The sequence below is a fragment of the Herpailurus yagouaroundi genome, unplaced genomic scaffold (genome assembly GCF_014898765.1).
Source record: "Herpailurus yagouaroundi ecotype Mexico unplaced genomic scaffold, PumYag 166, whole genome shotgun sequence".
NCBI classification, from domain to species: Eukaryota; Metazoa; Chordata; class Mammalia; order Carnivora; family Felidae; genus Herpailurus; species Herpailurus yagouaroundi.
Genome location: NW_024412407.1, coordinates 16,788,999 through 16,807,095, shown reverse-complemented (window position 1 = coordinate 16,807,095; position 18,097 = coordinate 16,788,999). Strand labels below are relative to the sequence as shown.

The window sequence follows — 18,097 nt, the reverse complement described above, 5'->3', positions numbered from 1 at the left end:
TCTGTTGAGTTTCTCAAATTCCACATATGAGTGAAATCGTATGATATGTCTTTCTCTGACTTATTTCACTTAGCTTAATACCCTTCGGTTCCAACCACATTGTTGCAAATTCAGCCTAATTCTTTTTTTTTTTTTTTAAGTTTATTCATTTATTTATTTTGAGAGAGAGAGAGAGAGCACACAAGCAGGGGAGGTGCAGAGACAGAGAGGAGAGAGAATCCCAAGCAAGCTCCATGCTGTCAGTGCAGAGCCCCATGAAGGCCTCAAACCCACAAACTGTGAGATCATCATCTGAGCTGAAATCAATAAACTGCCACACTAGATTAATATTAATTATATTATATGTAATTATATGATTATATTAATATATAATATATAAATTTATATAACATAATCACATATGATTATATTATGTTATATTATATTAATTATATTATATATTATTTAGCAATACTAATATTAATTCTTAATATGACCCTTTTTACTCTCAAAAGGGTCCAGTTTTGACAATAAATTATATAGTCATTCTATCTAAAATTTCTACAGTGGAAAACCAGTATATCAAAACCTTTTTCTGAATTAAGAGGTTTTTTTTTTTTTTAAGTGTATTTATTTTTGAGAGAGAGAGAGAGAGAGTATGCATAAGGAAGGGGCAGAGAGGGAGAGAGAGGGAATCCCAAGTAGATCACCAGTGCAGAGCTTAATTTGGGGCTCAAACTCATGAACTGTGAAGTTATGACCTGAGCCAAAGTTGTATACTTACTTAACCAACTGAGCCACCCAGGAGCCCCCTGAATTAAGAGTTTTTAATATGTTTTGTGGAGGGTTCTTAGCTATGAATTGATTCTCCTTAGTAATATGAGTTTTTAAACAGTCAAAGTGGTAGGTTGAATGGGCAAAGAGACCTGGGACACTGAAATTAGTAAGACAATACTAAAATAGCAACATGTATAAAAACAATGAAATGTTTATATATTTTGGTCCTGATCATATGAAATGTGGGAGACAGGCACAAGGATGCATGCCAAGTTATTATGGGAAAATTAAATATCCAAAGATAGAGAACTGATTAAATATATTTTGGTACAACCTGTACTAGTGTATAATGTAGCCATTAAAATTGTGGCTATGAAACATTTAGTAAAATCAGAAACATATTTCATATTGAGGTGGAATAGACTTCTCTAAAAAAAAAAAACAAGTGGGAGTATACATAAAGAGATTAAGAACTTCTGTTTGTAAAAAAAAATGCTAAAAATGCAAATATTTATAAAATATACAAGAAACAAATAACTTAAACATACCTCAGTGGCACCTAGGTGGCTCAGTTGATTAAGCATCTGACTCTTGGTTTGGGCTCAGGTCACCATTTCATGGTTCGGTGAGCTGGAGCCGGCGTCATTGGCCTCTGAACTGACATTGCAGAGCCTGCTTGGGATTCTCCTTTTCTCTCTCTGCTCCTACCCCACTCATACTCTCTCTCTCTCTCTCAAAATAAATAAATAAACTTAAAAAAATACCTCAAATATATACAGAGTGCTTAATAATTAATGAGAAGAAGTCTGATATTCCAATAGGTAAATGAATAGACAAATCACATTCGCACACGCACACACACATGTATACAAAGCCCAATGGCCAATAAGACATTTTAGAAAATGCTCAGGCTTGTTTTCCTCATAGAAAATGATTTGGTGTTTGAAGTGACTGGCTTATAATGCAGCAGGAATTGATCTTATAAAACTAAAGATATTAAAAGATCTAATGCATATATCTATACGAATGGGTCAATGATACTACTCAAACGAGGGGTTGGGCAGGCTTGGAAACACAGAAAAGATCCACAAGGAGAAACTTGGTGATACTCGCCAAGCTATTGTCCAAGGAAGAGAGGGAGTTGTAACCTTCTGACTTGGAAAACATCTGTGGTGATAACCGGCAAGTTGATCCCTAATGCAGAGTTAGAGACAAGGGGCAGGAATAATAATAATTATTATTAAAAATAATAATAATAGTAATACCAATAGTATCAATAAACATTATTAAATGCTCTGTGCATTTTGGTAAGTGCTTTACATGAATTATTTAATTCTTTCCAAAAACTCTTAAGAGAAATTTACTATTTTTGTCTAGTTCACAGATGAGGAAACATCAGTACCTGAATCCAGATCTTTCTGACAACAATGAACATCTTTGTAGCTGTTCTGTACAGACTTTTAAGTAGTTTTTCATCCAAGAGATATGTACTGGACTTATATTAGGTTCTGAAAATTTAACTGATAGGAAGACTGGTTTATTGTCCTTACAGAGCTTATAGTTTAGCAGTACCTTATGGTCTGACGATGCTGCTGACAAGCTCAGGCTTGCTGTGAGATGAACACATTAGCTCTCTTAGCCTGATGCCATTTGTGCTAATTATATTGGATTGACATTTATTCCTAACTCCTTCTATATGTCTTTCTGTGCAGCAGGGGCTGGAAAGCTAAAAGCTATATCTCCCAGAATCTCTTGCAGCTAGGGTTCTAAAGGAAAGTTGGTTCCTCTAATTAGACATACTCATGAGAGATATGAAGGCAAACGTCAGGTGGAGGCCATCCGTCTTCCTTCCTTCCTGCTTCCTCCCTGCCTTCATCCCTCTCTTTCTTTCTTTCTTTCTTTCTTTCTTTCTTTCTTTCTCTTCCTTTCCTTTCTTTTCCTTTCCTTTCTTTCTTTTCTTTCTTTCTTTCAGTGAGAATATTTAAGTTCTACTCTTTTAGCAAATTTCAACTATACAATATAGTGTTATCTATCACCATGTTATACATTAGTTCCTTAGAACTTATTCGTCTTTTAACTGAAAGTGTGTACTCTTTTACCAACCTCTCCTTATTTTCTCCACTTCTGAGCCCTGGCAACCACTTTCTACTCTGTTTCTAGGAGTTTGAATTTTGGGGGGTGATTCCATATATAAGTGATACCATTTGGTATTTGTGTTTCTCCGTCTGGCTTATTGCATTTAGCACAATGCCCTCCAGGTTCATCCATGTTGTGGAATGTGACAGGATTTCATTAAACTTTTAAGGCTGAGTAACATTCCTTTTGTGTGTTTCTGTAGGTGTGTATACACACACACACACACACACACATATGTATAAATATAGTCACATCTTCTTTATCCCTTCATCTGTTTCCATACCTTAGCTATTGTGAATAATGCTATGAACATGTGACTACAGGTATCTCTTTGAGACAATGATTTCTCTTTGGATATATACCCAGAAGTGAGATTGCTGGATCATATGGTAGTTTTATTTTTAATTTCTTGAAAGAAACTCCATAATGTTTTCCATAGTGACTGTATGAGTTTATATTCCCACTGATAATGCACAAAGTTTCCCTTTGCTTCACTTCCTCATTAACACTTGTTCATTTGTCTTTTTGATGATAACAAGTTTAATAGGTGCGAGGTGATATCTCACTGTAGTTTTTACATCATTCGCATTATCCTGATGATTAGTGATGTTGAGCACCTTTTCATGTATCTGTTGGACATTTCTAGGTAGGTCTTTTTTGGAAAAAGGTCCATTTAAGTCCTTTGCCCATTTTTAAAATTGCATTATTGTGTTTTTGCTATTGAGTTGTATGAGTTCCTTGAGTAATTTAGATATTAATCCCTTATCAGATATGTGCCTTCCAAATACTTTCTTCTTTTCCATAGGTTGTCTTTTCATTCTGTTGATGGTTTGCTTTGCTGTCAGCTTTTTAGTTTGATGTGGTAGCAACTGTTAATTTTTTGCTTTTGTTACCTTTGCTTTTGATTCGAATCCAGAAAGCATTGCCCGGATTGATATCAAGGACCTTACTCCCTATTTTCTTCTTGGAGTTGTATGGTTTCAGGTCTCACATTAAAGTCTTTAATCCATCTTGAGTTAGTTTTTGTGTATGGTGTGAGATTGTGATCCAGTTTTGCACTCTTACATGTGGCTGTCCAGTTTTCCCAACACCCTTTATTGAAGAGACTCTCCTTTCCCCACTGTATGTTCCTTGAAAGCCATCCCTCTGATGCTGTTTCTCCTGGCAAGCAAGTCATGGAAAGGTACCAAGAGGTGAAAAGGTATATATAAGGGACCAGAGTCACTGTTTCATGTCTTGTGTCCATCTTCACGGGTTTTGAGAGGCAGTTATGGAGGTAGTAGAAGCAGCTGACCCTCCTTATTACGAACACAATCATCCCATTAGCAGCCTCTTGACTCCTTTGTCTTTGCCTCTTCCAATGGTCATGATTCCTTATTCAATCCTTTGCTTCTTCAATACCTGGAATTGTTTGTTCCCTGCACTAAATCGTCATTGATATTCCAATTTGCATTTCATCACATTTAATTCATTTCACTTTCCTGGTTCTGATTCCATGCTCCCCAAGCAGCCATCCTATTGTGGCTTGAGATGCTGTTTTGTGTGATGGCTCAGAGTATAAACTCTGGGATCAGATTTGGAATTAAATACTCTATGATGATGAGCACTAACCTTTAAGAGTCTCAATGTCCTTACTATAAAATATGAACAGTTATGCTAATGTACCTCACAGGATTATCATGAAGATTAAATACCATCTTGTATAACAAGTGCCCTGAACACAGTAAAAGTTGATAAATGACAGTGGTGTTATTCTTGTTATTCTTGTTGTTATTACTGCCATGTGTCCGACTTTCACAGATTTTCTTTGGACGCTCAAGCAAAGGGAAAGTTCTCATGACCTAATCAAAGCTCTGTTCTTAGACATCACTGTTACTACATATCTGTAAGATGATATCTTTTTAAGTCATTAAAAATCATCTTTTATAACAAATTTTCACAACATTCATAATGGGCCACATTCACATGTATGACAAACACATGAAGTGAGGATATAATGCATGTTTTTATCTCTTATTCCAGAAAGCATATTAGAATTCACGAGAATGACATTATTATGGCTATACAGTTGTATATATTTATGTGCTTTGTAATTTATGCTATAATTTGTTAAATAAAAGTAAATGAGGAGCCCGCGGGTAGCTCAGTTGGTTAAGTATCCAAGTCTTGATTTTGGCTCAGGTCATGATCTCACCATTCGTGAGTTTGAGCCCAGTGTCCTGCTCCATGCTGAGAACTCAGAGCCTGCTTGGGATTCTCTCTCTCTCCTCTCTCTCTGTCTCTCTGTCCCTCCCTTTCTCGCATGCTCTCTCTCTCTCTCTCTCTCTGCCTCTCAAGAAAGAAAAAAAAAGCAAATTATTCGTATAATTTATCCATTGCCATTTCCCACTGCTCAGATGATGACGATGTTTCCTCACCCTCCCTGGAGGCTACTCTTTCTCTCGTTGTGGCTGCAGTTCTCTGCCTGGACTCCTCTCTGAGGCTGTGGTCTGAAAATTCCTCTAGGTAGAAAGAAGCTGAGGTGGTCTTAGAGCTCACCTCATTGTTTTTTCCTCATTCGGTGACCAAACCACCCGGAAGGTCTCTCGCCTAAGGCTTAAAACAGTTGTTTCACATATTTTTGTTTACTTTTCCATTTGCTTACAGGGAAAAAACAATTCTGGTACCAGTTACTCCATCTTGGTGGAAGTAGAAGTGCCTCAACAAACATTTTTGATTGAAGGGATTATAAAATGTGAGGGGAACCATGAGTTAGAACATGATCTCTGTTTTGCTGCTAGATTTCTTTTATGGTCCTTCATGTATTAAGATGGTCCTTTGGAGCTAAAATTTCAAGATTATAGCTTTTGTCCCTTTGACCTTGTCCCTACAGTTCCTGGATCCCAAATCATAGCCAGGATGGTACTAAGTTGCTTAGGGTGAAAACACGTAAATTGTTTTATGTGGGGTTTTAGGACATACATATATGTGTAGTTTACTCAGTTACAACCAAACCATCAAATTCTGCTTGATTTAGAATTTGTTCTTGGCTTCCTAAATGTCTAATGTCTTATTCTAATATAATCTTCCACCGTCAGTCAGCAATCCTGGACACCAATGAAACAAGATTCTTCCCATCTAGTTTCTCTCATTCTTAGCCTTGAGCACCGGATCAGTGGTCTCCAAATCATTTTGGCCATGCACCCCAAAGAAAGTTTGAGCATCCAATATCTCAGTGTGTGTGTGTGTAACATGTACTACGGAAATAATATATTATGTACATCGTCAAACATCCACAAATTGAACTAAAACATGAAAATAAAAAGACTGTTTTTCATCTTGTATCCCATTGCATGAATTTGCATCCTCCACTGGGGTACACATACTACATTTTAAGATGAATGCCTTGAAGTTCAGAGCAAAGTTCAAAGGAGCCAACCTCCTGCAGTGATAAATCTATGCCGGCTCCTCCCATAGGAATATTTTAGAACTAGTTTTTAATGGCTTTTTAGTTTCTTAATGTGCACGAGTAGTCCTTCTTATGTCAAGCCAGAACTAACTTAATCCTTGATTTTTCTTGTTCCTTTCTGACTTGTTATATTTCTTTTCCTTTGTTCACTCTCTGTATTTGCAGTTTGGCTTTCTCTCAAGCAATCTATTTCCTATCATATTTTAACATTGAAACCACATGCCTTTATATTGACTTTACAAAATATTGTTTCTAGTTGACAGGATATACATGCAAACAAGGAGGGAGGGAATGATTTCCTTTAGATTCCGCTTAGATTCTGCCCAGGATGGAAAGGACCTGGAAGCCATTCAGAGACTAGATAAATTGCCAGTTGAATGAAAAATTATAAAGTAAATTGGGATTCCCCACAAGTAAAAATATGTAAAAAGAGAACATGACTAGAAATAAAACCTGTACTACTTTTCACTAGAAAATAACTATTCGTCTAATACATAATAAGAGTTATGATCTCAGCCATTTGACCATCATATCCTGGATCAATGTCAAAAGTCCATAGGTCAGCCAGTAAAAAGCGGTATATTGTTAAAAAAAAAAAGCTTATGGGTCATATTTGAGGCATTTAAAGATACATTCAGTTTTCTTTCAGAAGACAACCATTGTTACTAGTTCTTTTGCATCTTTTCAAATATATCAAATTAACACTAATAATAATATACTGTAGAGACTGTCCTATATATTTCTTGTTTTGATTTAAAATTATATCTTGGCAAAAATTTTTAAAAAAAATTTTAATGTTTATTTATTATTTAGAGAGAGAGAGAGAGAGAGAGAGAGTGGGGGAGGGTAGAGAGAGAAGGAGACACAGAATCCAAAGCAGTCTCCAGGCTCTGAGCTGTCAGCACAGAGCCTGATGCAAGGCTCGAACCTGCAAACCCTGAGATAATGAACTGAGCTGAAGTTGAGCGCTTAACCAACTGAGCCACCCAGGTGCCCCTATCTTGGCAAAGTTTCTAGTCAATACAGGAAGAGGACTCTAATTCTTTCCTATAGTTTCATGAAAAACTGTAACTTAATTTATTTATTCAATTATTTATTTAACTACTATTGATGATCAATAGCACTCATCTTTAGTTATTACAAATACTGCTGCATGAATAATCTTACATATGCCATTTTACATATATACTAATGTATCTGTAGTATGAATTCCTAGAAATTCAATTGCTGGTCAAAGAGTATGTGATTTTTAACTTTTATAGGCATTGGCAATTATTGCCAGCAAAAAATGAGAGTGAGTAAAGTGTTCTTTACAATGCTAACTATAGTGCTTTATAATTACTAAGCACTCACATGTTCATTTGGTGATCCAATTAATTGTTGTAAAATCAAAGTAACATACATGACGGAAATTGGAAATACATTATCTTTAAGATTCAAACATTATGATTATTCTCAATGATGAATTCAAAATCAACTCACGTTAGACAAATGAGTTTCGAGTTTATTGCTTCCTTGTCCTAGGTTGGGAACAGAGTGATAATTCAGAGGTAAGTTTTCCATCTAAACTCTACCCTAAGCCTATAAACTTGCATCATTTAGCTGCCATGGATGGCTCTGACTTAAAAAAACTTTCACCTTAAGAAAGAAGGATAATGTCATACTTATAAACCAAAAAGCAAGAATAAATCATTTTCATAGGACTGTTTACATGAGGAACAAAGCTTGCTTTGTTCTTCCACGTGTGTTTCTTTGGATGAAAAGATATTCCCATTAATGCCCCAGTTGAAGTCAACTTGCTGAGCAGAGGATGCTGTTGAGCATCGTCTCCAGTTGAAAGCATTCAGGATATACATGAAATCCTATTGGCAGGAAAGATAGTGTCAAGATGCCCATAAATCTGAAGTGAACACAGACAAAGACTAAGGAGTCAACAGCAGATGCTACTATTGGGCAGGAAGGTTGGTGCTCTGGCACTTGGGTTTTCAGATTTGCATGCCAATTTGCACTATCTCTATCTTTGCCTCAAATGGTACAGACTATAATAAGTGCCACTGCCTTTTTTGGTTACACATCAGCTATTAGAACTGCAAAAGCTCTGGGACACTTGGGTGGCTCAGCTGGTTAAGCGGCCAGCTTTGGCTCAGGTCATGATCTCATGGTTTGTGAGTGCTAGCCCCATGTTGGGCTTTGTGCTGATAGTTCAGAGTCTGGAGGCTGCCTTGGATCCTGTCTCTCTCTCTCTCTACCCCTCCCCTGCTCACGCTCTGTCTCTCTTTCTCAGAAATAAATAGACATGAAAGAAATTAAAAAAGAACTGCAAAAGTTCTGCAGAAGACCAAGTCTTCTGCTCTAAAGGACACACACAGAACCTTGCCATGCTCTGTGAGCTGAACACTGATGTGGCTGTATTTGCTGATATATAAATTCAACGTAAAGGGAGAGCAGAGGGCAGACAGGCTGTTCTGAGATAATGACTCAGTCTGGCCCAGTGTTGCCACTCTGTGGTTCTGTGATGCTGACCCATTCTAAACAGGCCTAAACTCAGTTCTACTCTCGTTTTTTCACAGATGGTTTAAGCCTCGAATCAGCTTAGACCACAATTCTTAGCTAAGGCCACTGTACATTGACTTGTTATCCACGATCTTAGTCCTAAGTGCCTTAATTCTTCACTTTGACCAGGGTTTGAATTTTGCAGGGGGCCTCAGGCGCGGAGCAGCTCAACAGTTGTACCTTAATCTCTGTTTTGCTGTTAACAAATTATGGTAACCATGTGCTTCCTTTCTCTGAGAGCTGGTGTGTGCTGACCCCCATAGCCTTTTCCTTCTCCAGCAACTTTACTGGCCTTCTGGGGTCCTGATTAGAGTCCTCTGAGTGACGGGAGCCACAGAGTGCAGTAAAAATACAGGCTTTTGAGTAAGATGAATAGTCTTGAATCACCACTTGATTCTGTCACTTTAAGTCCTTCAGCCGTTTTGTTTCAGCTTTCTCATCTGTAATATGACCATAGTGTCAATGTCATGAGGTTTTATTGACCATAGTGTCAACATCATGAGGTTTTATTGACCAGAGTGGAAGAATAATGTGCATAATATTTTTGGTATGGCTGACACATTCTATGCACTTTACTTTTATTGTTCTATCCTGAAGGCACCTTTAACCAGAGTCTTCCTCCCTCCAATCCATGAGGACTGTGGCAGTCTTGATGACTTGTATATTAAAGAGATGAGGGGGAAACATTCCTTTTTCTTCTCTTCCAATATGATAGGTATGTGGATTCTTCCTCTTCACGATCCTGAGTAAAAGACAGAAGTGTTCTTAGGCTTGCTGTTGCAGTATGGCCCAGCTAACCTTCTCCTAAGTTGAGAGGGAGGGTCTCCTATGGGAGGTCCCAGGCTGACCTCTTCTTTTAGTCCTAGAAATGGCCTTTATCAGGAGTCGTGCTGGCTGTGAAAATTCAGGCTTTCAGCATAGAGCTCACATAACCACAACCCTTATATAATCCTTATAATTATCTTTGGATTTAATAATAGTGTAAGAGAAAACCACACTAGAAATTACTCTTTCATGGTGAATATCCTCACGTTGAGAAGGCCCATAAATGTTAATGTACAGACCAATAAAACTACAGACAAGGACGTGAGACTCTTTTGTGCAAAAGTTCATAAGGAAAAGTAACAGGTGCAACTGTTGACACCAAGCACTCTAAAGGGGAGTTTTTCTTGCTCTGTGCCCAAGAAACATTCAAAATTGTTAGTTACTATTCTTTGCAAAAACCTTTCAAGTCTGAAGACCATTACTAAGTTTGTCTTCTGGTACTTCTTAGCAAGTTAAATGATTCAAATTTTTTAAAAAAGCTTTTAGATAGTCTGTTTTTCAATTGCTTGATTCTACTTGGAATTCTTCTTAAAAATCTCCTTATTTTTAAGCAGGATAACCTAGTGATCACAGTTTTCCAGTGAGGTTTAAACCGTTGCTGATTATAGTTGAAGTTGTCCAATGCTTCATCACCTGGAAGACTAGAAAACCATGTTTCTAATAAACTAAAAATAATCTTCCTTTTCAACTTAGATTCAGGAATCCCCCTATCCAAAAGCAGTCCAGCTGCTTTGAGAGTTGTTGGAAGGCTATAAATAGTTCTTATGCACGTGCCTGCAGGGATTTGGAGTTTGGGTAAAGAGGGAAATGTCAATCAATGGCAAACCTAAAAGGCTGGCAATAAACAAGGATAGTTAGCTCCTTTTCTCTTATAATTCTAAGAAGGGAAGCAAGAAAAGATATACAGAACCATATGAAACAACAAAATCACAGGTCAATTTAGACCTGGAAGAAACTTGGTGATCTTCTGGTTTAAACGCTTTACTCAACAGGTGATGATCTAAGACCATGATGCTAGAAATTGGCAGGTACAACAACTCTTTGACACAAGTTTAATTTTAATGCAAATTTTATGGATGATGAAATTGAGGTAACTCAGTAAGCGTAGAGCTGGAATTTGGACCTAAGTTTCGTTGGCTTTGGGGCCTAAGTTTTACCTCTGTGCTACCTCACACACATACATCTATGAGATGTTTTCTTGTATTGATTCAGTTGTGTTTGTACATGAGTGACTGCATTTGCCCCATTGTGTTTTGCTTACAGTCCCTAAAGGAGTTATGTGGTTTTAGTGTGAGGAAGAGACATTCTCTTATGTTTAAGAGACTTGGACTAACATTTGTACTTTTCCCCTCTAGAAAATTTACAACCTCCAGTGTATCCCAAGAGATAAAACTGGCGGAGGAAAAGGGGCCAGGGGTCAGGGAAGAACACAGAAAGGCCAAGCTGAGGATCTTACACACACACAAAAAACCCGTTACTTGTTTACAAGTAAAATTTATTTACAAAAAAACCCTTATACTTAAAAATATAAGTGTTAAATCTTCACCACTTCACCCATCCAATAATTAATGTTTACTGAGCACCTATTCTGTGCCAAGCCTTGCATGAGATGCTACATATCTGTGGCTGAGTAAGGCACCACTCCTGACGTCAATCAATGTACTGCCCAGCAGGGGAGACAGACAATTAAGCAGATGTTTGCAATATAATGGGCAGGCGATAGGACCATAAAACTTTAATACAACAATTTGAGCAAGCAACTCAGCTTGGGGTATCTGCGATATCACCATAAAAATTCCTTTTGAGTTGCAGGATCCTTTTGAAGAACGTGGGGAAGTTTGCCAGATGAAGAAATAGGGGAGAAGATATTTCAGGTGAATGGTACTGCATGAGTAAAGATATGGAGTTACGAAAACACATGCACGGAGAGTCTGGAGAACTATGCAAAGTTAACTTGGCTTTCACTGGGTGGTGGCTATTACAGTTGACCTTGAACAATGCAGAGGTTGGGGGGCTGCAGGGGGTTGGGGGTGGTCAGTTGGTGGTGGTGGTGGTTAGGAGGGAGTAGTGTCCCCTCTGCAGCTGAAAATCTGCATCTAACTTTTGACTCTTAAAAACTTAACTACTAATAGCCTACCATTGACCAGAAGCCTTCCCGATAACATCAACAGTTGATTAACACATATTTTTCATTTTGTATGTATTATATACTGTGTTCTTACAATAAAGCTAGGCACAAGAAGATGTTAGGAAAATCAATAGGAAGAGAAAATACACTTATAGTACTGTACTGTACATACCAGGAAAAGTCCACACTGAGAGTGGACCTACACAGTTCAAATTCATGTTCAGCTGTATTATGTTAGCTAGTTATAATGAAAGTGTCAATGATTATTATAACAAGTTAGTTCCATCTATGCTAATACTAGACTGGAATGCAGGTTAGGCAAGGCTGGGTCTAAGAAAGTTTCTGTATATGATAGAGATGGTTAAAGATAAGATAAAAAACAGCTTCATATCAGAATGATGGACAATACAACCCAAGCTTATCATTTCCAGAGTTTAAGAAAGTCTTGAAAAACAAAGAGATATGGCCAAGTGGACTGGTTCAGCCTGAGACGGCAGTGGTAAGTGCTTTCTTGAAGGCCAGATGAAACCTGGGAGACTGGGCGAAACCACATAAAACAACCAGAATGAATAAACAGAAGAATCTGTGCAATCCCCTTGGATTTCCTTTTAAAGAACATGTCTAGAGAAAAGAATATGGCATTTGGAGTCTCAAAGCCTGAGGTCTGAAATCTGGCTCCACCATTTATTAGCTCCAAAAGCAACTGCCTCCTGTGGAAAATGGAGACACAGAGTGGGGACTTGCAGAGATGCTGCAGTGAAAGGCCTAGCACAGTGCCTGGCACCCAGTGTGAACCTCTAACTTGAGCATTCCCATTGCTGTGATCTCAGGGGTCTTGCTTGGACACGTAATTAAAGTTCCTGCCTTCTCAGGGGTTGCCTGGATGGCTCAGTGAGCTAAGTGTGGACTTCAGCTCAGGTCATGACTCATGGTTTGTGAGTTCAGGCCCCGCATGGGGCTCTCTGCTGTCTGCATAAAGACTGCTTTGGATCCTCTGTCCCCACCCCCCTCTTCTTCTGCCCCTCCCCCCTTCCTTCTCTCTCCCCCTGGCAAGCTTATACACTCTCTGTCTCTCTCAAAAAATAAATAAACATTAAAAAAAAGTTGTTGCCTTCTTCAAAACAACTCTAGAGGTGAGTCCTTTGAAATAAGCTATGTTCTATGAACCATCTATGTGGAGAGTTGTGGGTGTTGGTATATCTATGGATAGGTGAGCAACTGTGAATAAACTTGGGAAGAACACATGTAAGGGGTAAATTGTACTATAGGGCTAACGCTTAGCTTGAAAGATAACAACTTTGTTCTGACACTGAAGGTCAAAAGATAACAACCTTGCTTTTACTCTTGTAAATCATACTCTTGTGAATCAGCTTTACCAATGAAGGAAACAAAAGCTCAAAAAAGAGCATCAGAGACAAGGTCAAGGAGATCCACTGGTTGCAACTTAGCGGCAGAAAGTCTAAAATAATCACCTCATTCGATAACTGTTTCTGAGTCATCTGGCAACTGTTTCTAACTCATCTGGGAACTGTTTCTCTGTTCTGTTCCCAGATAATGATAAAACGATGTGATCGGATTTAAAAACTCTGTACCCCGGCTGTTCGGGGCCACACTCTTATCAAGAGTGTTGGTCCCGATCTGTCGGCCTTGCCTCTCATTGTAATAAACTTTGTTGTGACTGTCACTGGTGCCCGTAGCATTCTGTTTCAGGAGTCGTGTGGATGCAACACACATCTGTTGAAAATCAGTGTTCAGTGTGGATCAATGCTTTGATCTAAGGCCTCTACAGATATTTGCTTGTACTTTACTTCTGTGGGGGATGTTCGAGCCACCTGGAACCAACCCTGTCAGTCCAAATTCTTCTTTCCTAGGACTTCTTGGAATAGGCTTTCCCTACTATAATTTTGTAGCACTCTAGGTCGTGGGGAAAATAAATGGCTTTGTAGCTTTCTCAGGCCAGCCCATATAGGTACATTCTGCGATTTTAGCTATGGTGTCAGGTTCTTCAGGTAGAAACTAAAACCAGTGCTGGTTCATTTTAAAGGTATAAGAGAGAGTTTTTTCATTGAAATAGTTTTGGAATAAAGAAAAAAATCCGCTTTATACAGTGGGTGAATGATAGTACAGAGACTGCCAATTCTCCATGAAGCCACAAATGCTACAAAAGCTAAGTTCCACAAGGTCAGGGTCATCTTTGTTGTTCATCATATCCCTAGCGCTGAGCACTGTGTCTGACACATAGCAGGCAACAAGCAAGTATCTGTGAAATGAATGAAGAAAGAAAGGAATCGTATTGAAAGGCATGCGCAAAGATAGCAGAGCCTTAACATGATCCAAGGGCAAGCTGATGAGTATTTTAGGGATACACTGGCTTCTTTATGTTGACACTGAGGTAACAACTGTCATACTTTCCCACTAAATATTCCTTAGTGACATTTTCGGAGAGAAACATTCACTGGAGGCATCCTTAAGCAGATGAAGTTCTTAGGAATTCCAGATGGGTAGGTTGATAAGAGTTCACATCTGAACGGACATTGTTATACAAAAAGTTCGGAAGAACCCAAATGATTGTGCAGTTTTATACTCCTCCTATAACATGAAACCCAGGAGCCTTCAGATGATTCCTGTACTCTTTTCCATTTTCAGCCAAAATAGATTCCTTCTGCCTCTCTCAAACTTTCCCATTATTGCATAATCTAGGAGGGCCCACAGAGCTTCCCTTGTTGTTAAGCAGAACTGACAGAAGACTGATATTTTCTATTTAAGGCAGAGCTTGGAAGTTACCAGCTGATTCTCAAACAGCACCGAGAGACGAATGCAGGTATCATGCACAAGATGTTCTGTCCCTTTGACTTTTACTTTCTTGCCTCTAAATATCAGCCCTTACACAGCAGCCTAGTGATAACTGACGTGGGATCATTGGCATTGGTATTCATTCTTTAGAAGGCAAGATTTAGGCTTTTATACATTTTGTTTTCATTACATTTAAGAAAGAATGCCTCACATTCACATAAACAAAACTGGAAATTCCATTTTGGAGTTTCATATTCAAAATGTTACAGTACCTTTGTTCCTTTAAGAGGTCTCTGATGAAAACAAAAACAAAAATAAAACAAACAAACAAAAACCACCTCAAAAAGAAAAAAAACACATCTCACAAGTTGAAGAGGTTCTGGACGGCATGCAATTTTGATAACATGCCATTTTATAGAGTGAGTGATATCTGTTTTCAGTGATATCTTGTAAGGGTTAAATTGTAGTGTAGGGCTAACCTGTAGCCTTAAGAAATAACAGTTTTGTTTTAACACTATAGGTTAAGAGATAACAGCCTTATCCTATCAATCAAGGGATGGATTAGTGTTTGATTGGATTGGAGCAAGGGTCTGTTTGAACTGTTGCCACCTGGGAACTATTCCTTTGTTCTGTTCCCAGGTGATAATAAGACATGGTTGGCTATAAATACTCTGTACCCCGGCTGTTCAAGACCGCACTCTAGTCAAGAGTGTAGGTCCCGATCCATCGGTTTGCCTTACCTCTCATTGCAATAAACTTTGTTGTGACTGTCACTGGTGCCTGTAGCATTCTGTTTCAGGAGTCGTGTGGATGCAACAATCTGACTGGCATTTTTTCTCAATTAACCTAAATTATTTCTAATATTTTTCATAATTATTTAAAACATGTCCATGTCATCATATTTAAATCCTCTGAAGGGCAAAGGGACTAGACCTTTATACAAGCACACCTCAGAGATACTGCAGGTTCGCTTCCAGACGACCACAGTAAAGACCACTATTGCAACAGAGCAAGTCAAATGATTTTTTTTGTTTCCCAGTGCACACACAAGTTAGATTTACACTATACGGTAGTGTATTAAGTGTGCAATAGCATTATGTCTAAAACGAACAATGTACACACCTTAATTTAAAAATACTTAATTGTTAAAAAATGATAACGATCATCTGAGCATTCAGAGAGTAGTAGTCTTTTTGCTGGTATAAGGTCTTGCCTGGATGTTCATGGTTGCTGACTGATCAAGGTGGTGGTTACTAAAGGCTGGGTGACTTTAGCAATTTCTTAAAAGGAGACAATGAAGTTTTCCCCATCAATTAACAAATTTCTTTCACATATTATTTCTCTGTAGCATGTGATGCTGTTTGATAGCATTTTACCCACAGTAGAATGTCTTTCAGAATTGGGAGTCAATCCTCTCATAATCCTGCCACTGCTTATCAGCTAAATTGATGGAATATTCTAAATCCTTTGTTGTCATTTCCACAATCTTCATTGCGTCTTCACCAGGAGTAGATGCCATCAAGAAACCACTTTCTTTGCCCATCCATAAGAAGCAATCCTCTTCCATTAAACTTTTATCAGGAGATTGCAGCAATTCAGTGCCATCCACAGGCTCCACTTCTAATTCTAGTTCTCTGGCTATTCTCAGTTCATCCTCGGTTATTGCATCTACTGAAGTCCTGAACCCATCAAAGTCATCTATAAGGGTTGGAATTAACTTCTTCCAAACTCTTGTTCATGTTATTTTGACCTCGTCTCATAGATCAAAAATGTTCTTAATGGCATCTAGAATGGTGAATCCTTTCCAGAAGGTTTTCAGTTTACTTTGCCCAGATCCCTCACAGGAATCACTATCTGTAGCAGCTATAGCCTTATGCAATGTAATTTTTAAATAATAAGACTTGAAAGTCAAAATCAGCCCTTGAACGATGGGCTGCAGAATGAATGTTGTATTAGCAGGCATGAAAACAACATTAATCTTGTATGTCTCCATCAGATCTGCTGGGTGATCGGGTGCATTATCAGTGAGCAGTAATATTTTGAAAGGAATCTTTTTATCTGAGCATATCTCAACAGTGAGCTTAAAAAATTCAGTGAACTGTGTTGCAAACAAATGTGCTGACATCCAGGCTTTGTTTTCCATTGATAAAGCACAGGCAAAGTAGGTATAGTATAATTCTTTTTCTCAGTGCTTATTTTTAGAGAGAAAGAGAGAGAGAGAGAGGGAGAGAGAGAGAGAGAGAGAGAGAGAGAGCGCGTGAGCATGCGTGAGTTGGGGAGGGGCAGAGAGAGACAGAGAGTCCCAAGCAGGCTTTGCACCGTCAATGCAGAGTCTGACATGGGGCTGGCACTCACAAACCATCAGATCATGACCTGAGGCTGAACCAAGAGTCAGGTGTTCAACCGACTGCCCCACCCAGGTGCCCCAGATTTAGTATAATTCTTAAGGGTCCTAGGATTTTGGAAATGGTCAATGAGAATTAGCTTCAACGTAAGTCACCAGCTGCATTAGTCCCTAACAAAAGAGTTTTTTGAAGCTAGGCATTGGCTTCTCCTCTGTAGCTATGAAAGTCCTGGATGACATCTTGTTCTAATATAAAGCTGCTTCATCTACATTGGAAATCTGTTGTTTAGGGTAACTACCTTCATTAATGATCTTAGCCAGATTTTCTGGATAATTTGCTGCAGCTTCTCCATAAGCACCTGCTGCTTCACCTTGCACTTTTATGTTATGGAGATGGCTTCTTTCCTTAAATCTCATGAACCAGCCTCTGCTAGCTTCCAACTTTTCTTCTCCTCACCTTTCTTAGATTCTGTAGACTTGAAGAGAGTCAGGGCCTGGCTCTGGATTAGGCTTTGGCTTAAGGGAATGTTGAATGTTGTGGCAGTTTGATCTTCTATCCAAACCACTGAAACTTTCTCCGTATCAGCAATAAGTCTGTTTTGCTTTTTTATCAAGAACTTTTCCTTTGCATTCACAACTTGGCTAATAGTTTGGTGCAAGAGGCCTGGCTTTTGGCATCTCTGGGCTTTCAACATGCCTTCCTCACCGAGCTTAATCATTTCTAGCTTTGGATTGAAAGTGAGAGACGTGCAACTCTTCCCTTCACTTGAACACTTAGAGGCCATGGTAGGGTTATTAGTTGGCCTAGTTTCAATCTGTGTCTCAGGGAATAGGGAGGCCCGGAGGAAAGACATGGGGGAATGGCCGGTTGGTGGAGCAGTCAGAACACACACTTTTATCAATTAAGTTTGCTGTCTTATGTGGGTATGATTCACAATGCCCTAAAACAATTACAATAGTAACATCAAAGATCACTGATCACAGGTGACAAAAACTTTGAAATATTGTGAGAATTATCAAAATATGGCACACAGGCATGAGGTGAACAGAATGCCGTTGGAAAAATGGCATCGATCGACTTCCTTGATGCAGGGTTGCCAAAACCTTCAATATG

The 18,097-nt window shown here is 38.6% G+C and overlaps 1 pseudogene; it reads right to left on the bottom strand.

Annotated features, from left to right (window-relative positions):
- Window positions 1-15,767: 15,767 nt before the first annotated feature.
- LOC121039028 (tigger transposable element-derived protein 1-like) lies at window positions 15,768-17,783 on the bottom strand (annotated as a pseudogene).
- Window positions 17,784-18,097: the final 314 nt, after the last annotated feature.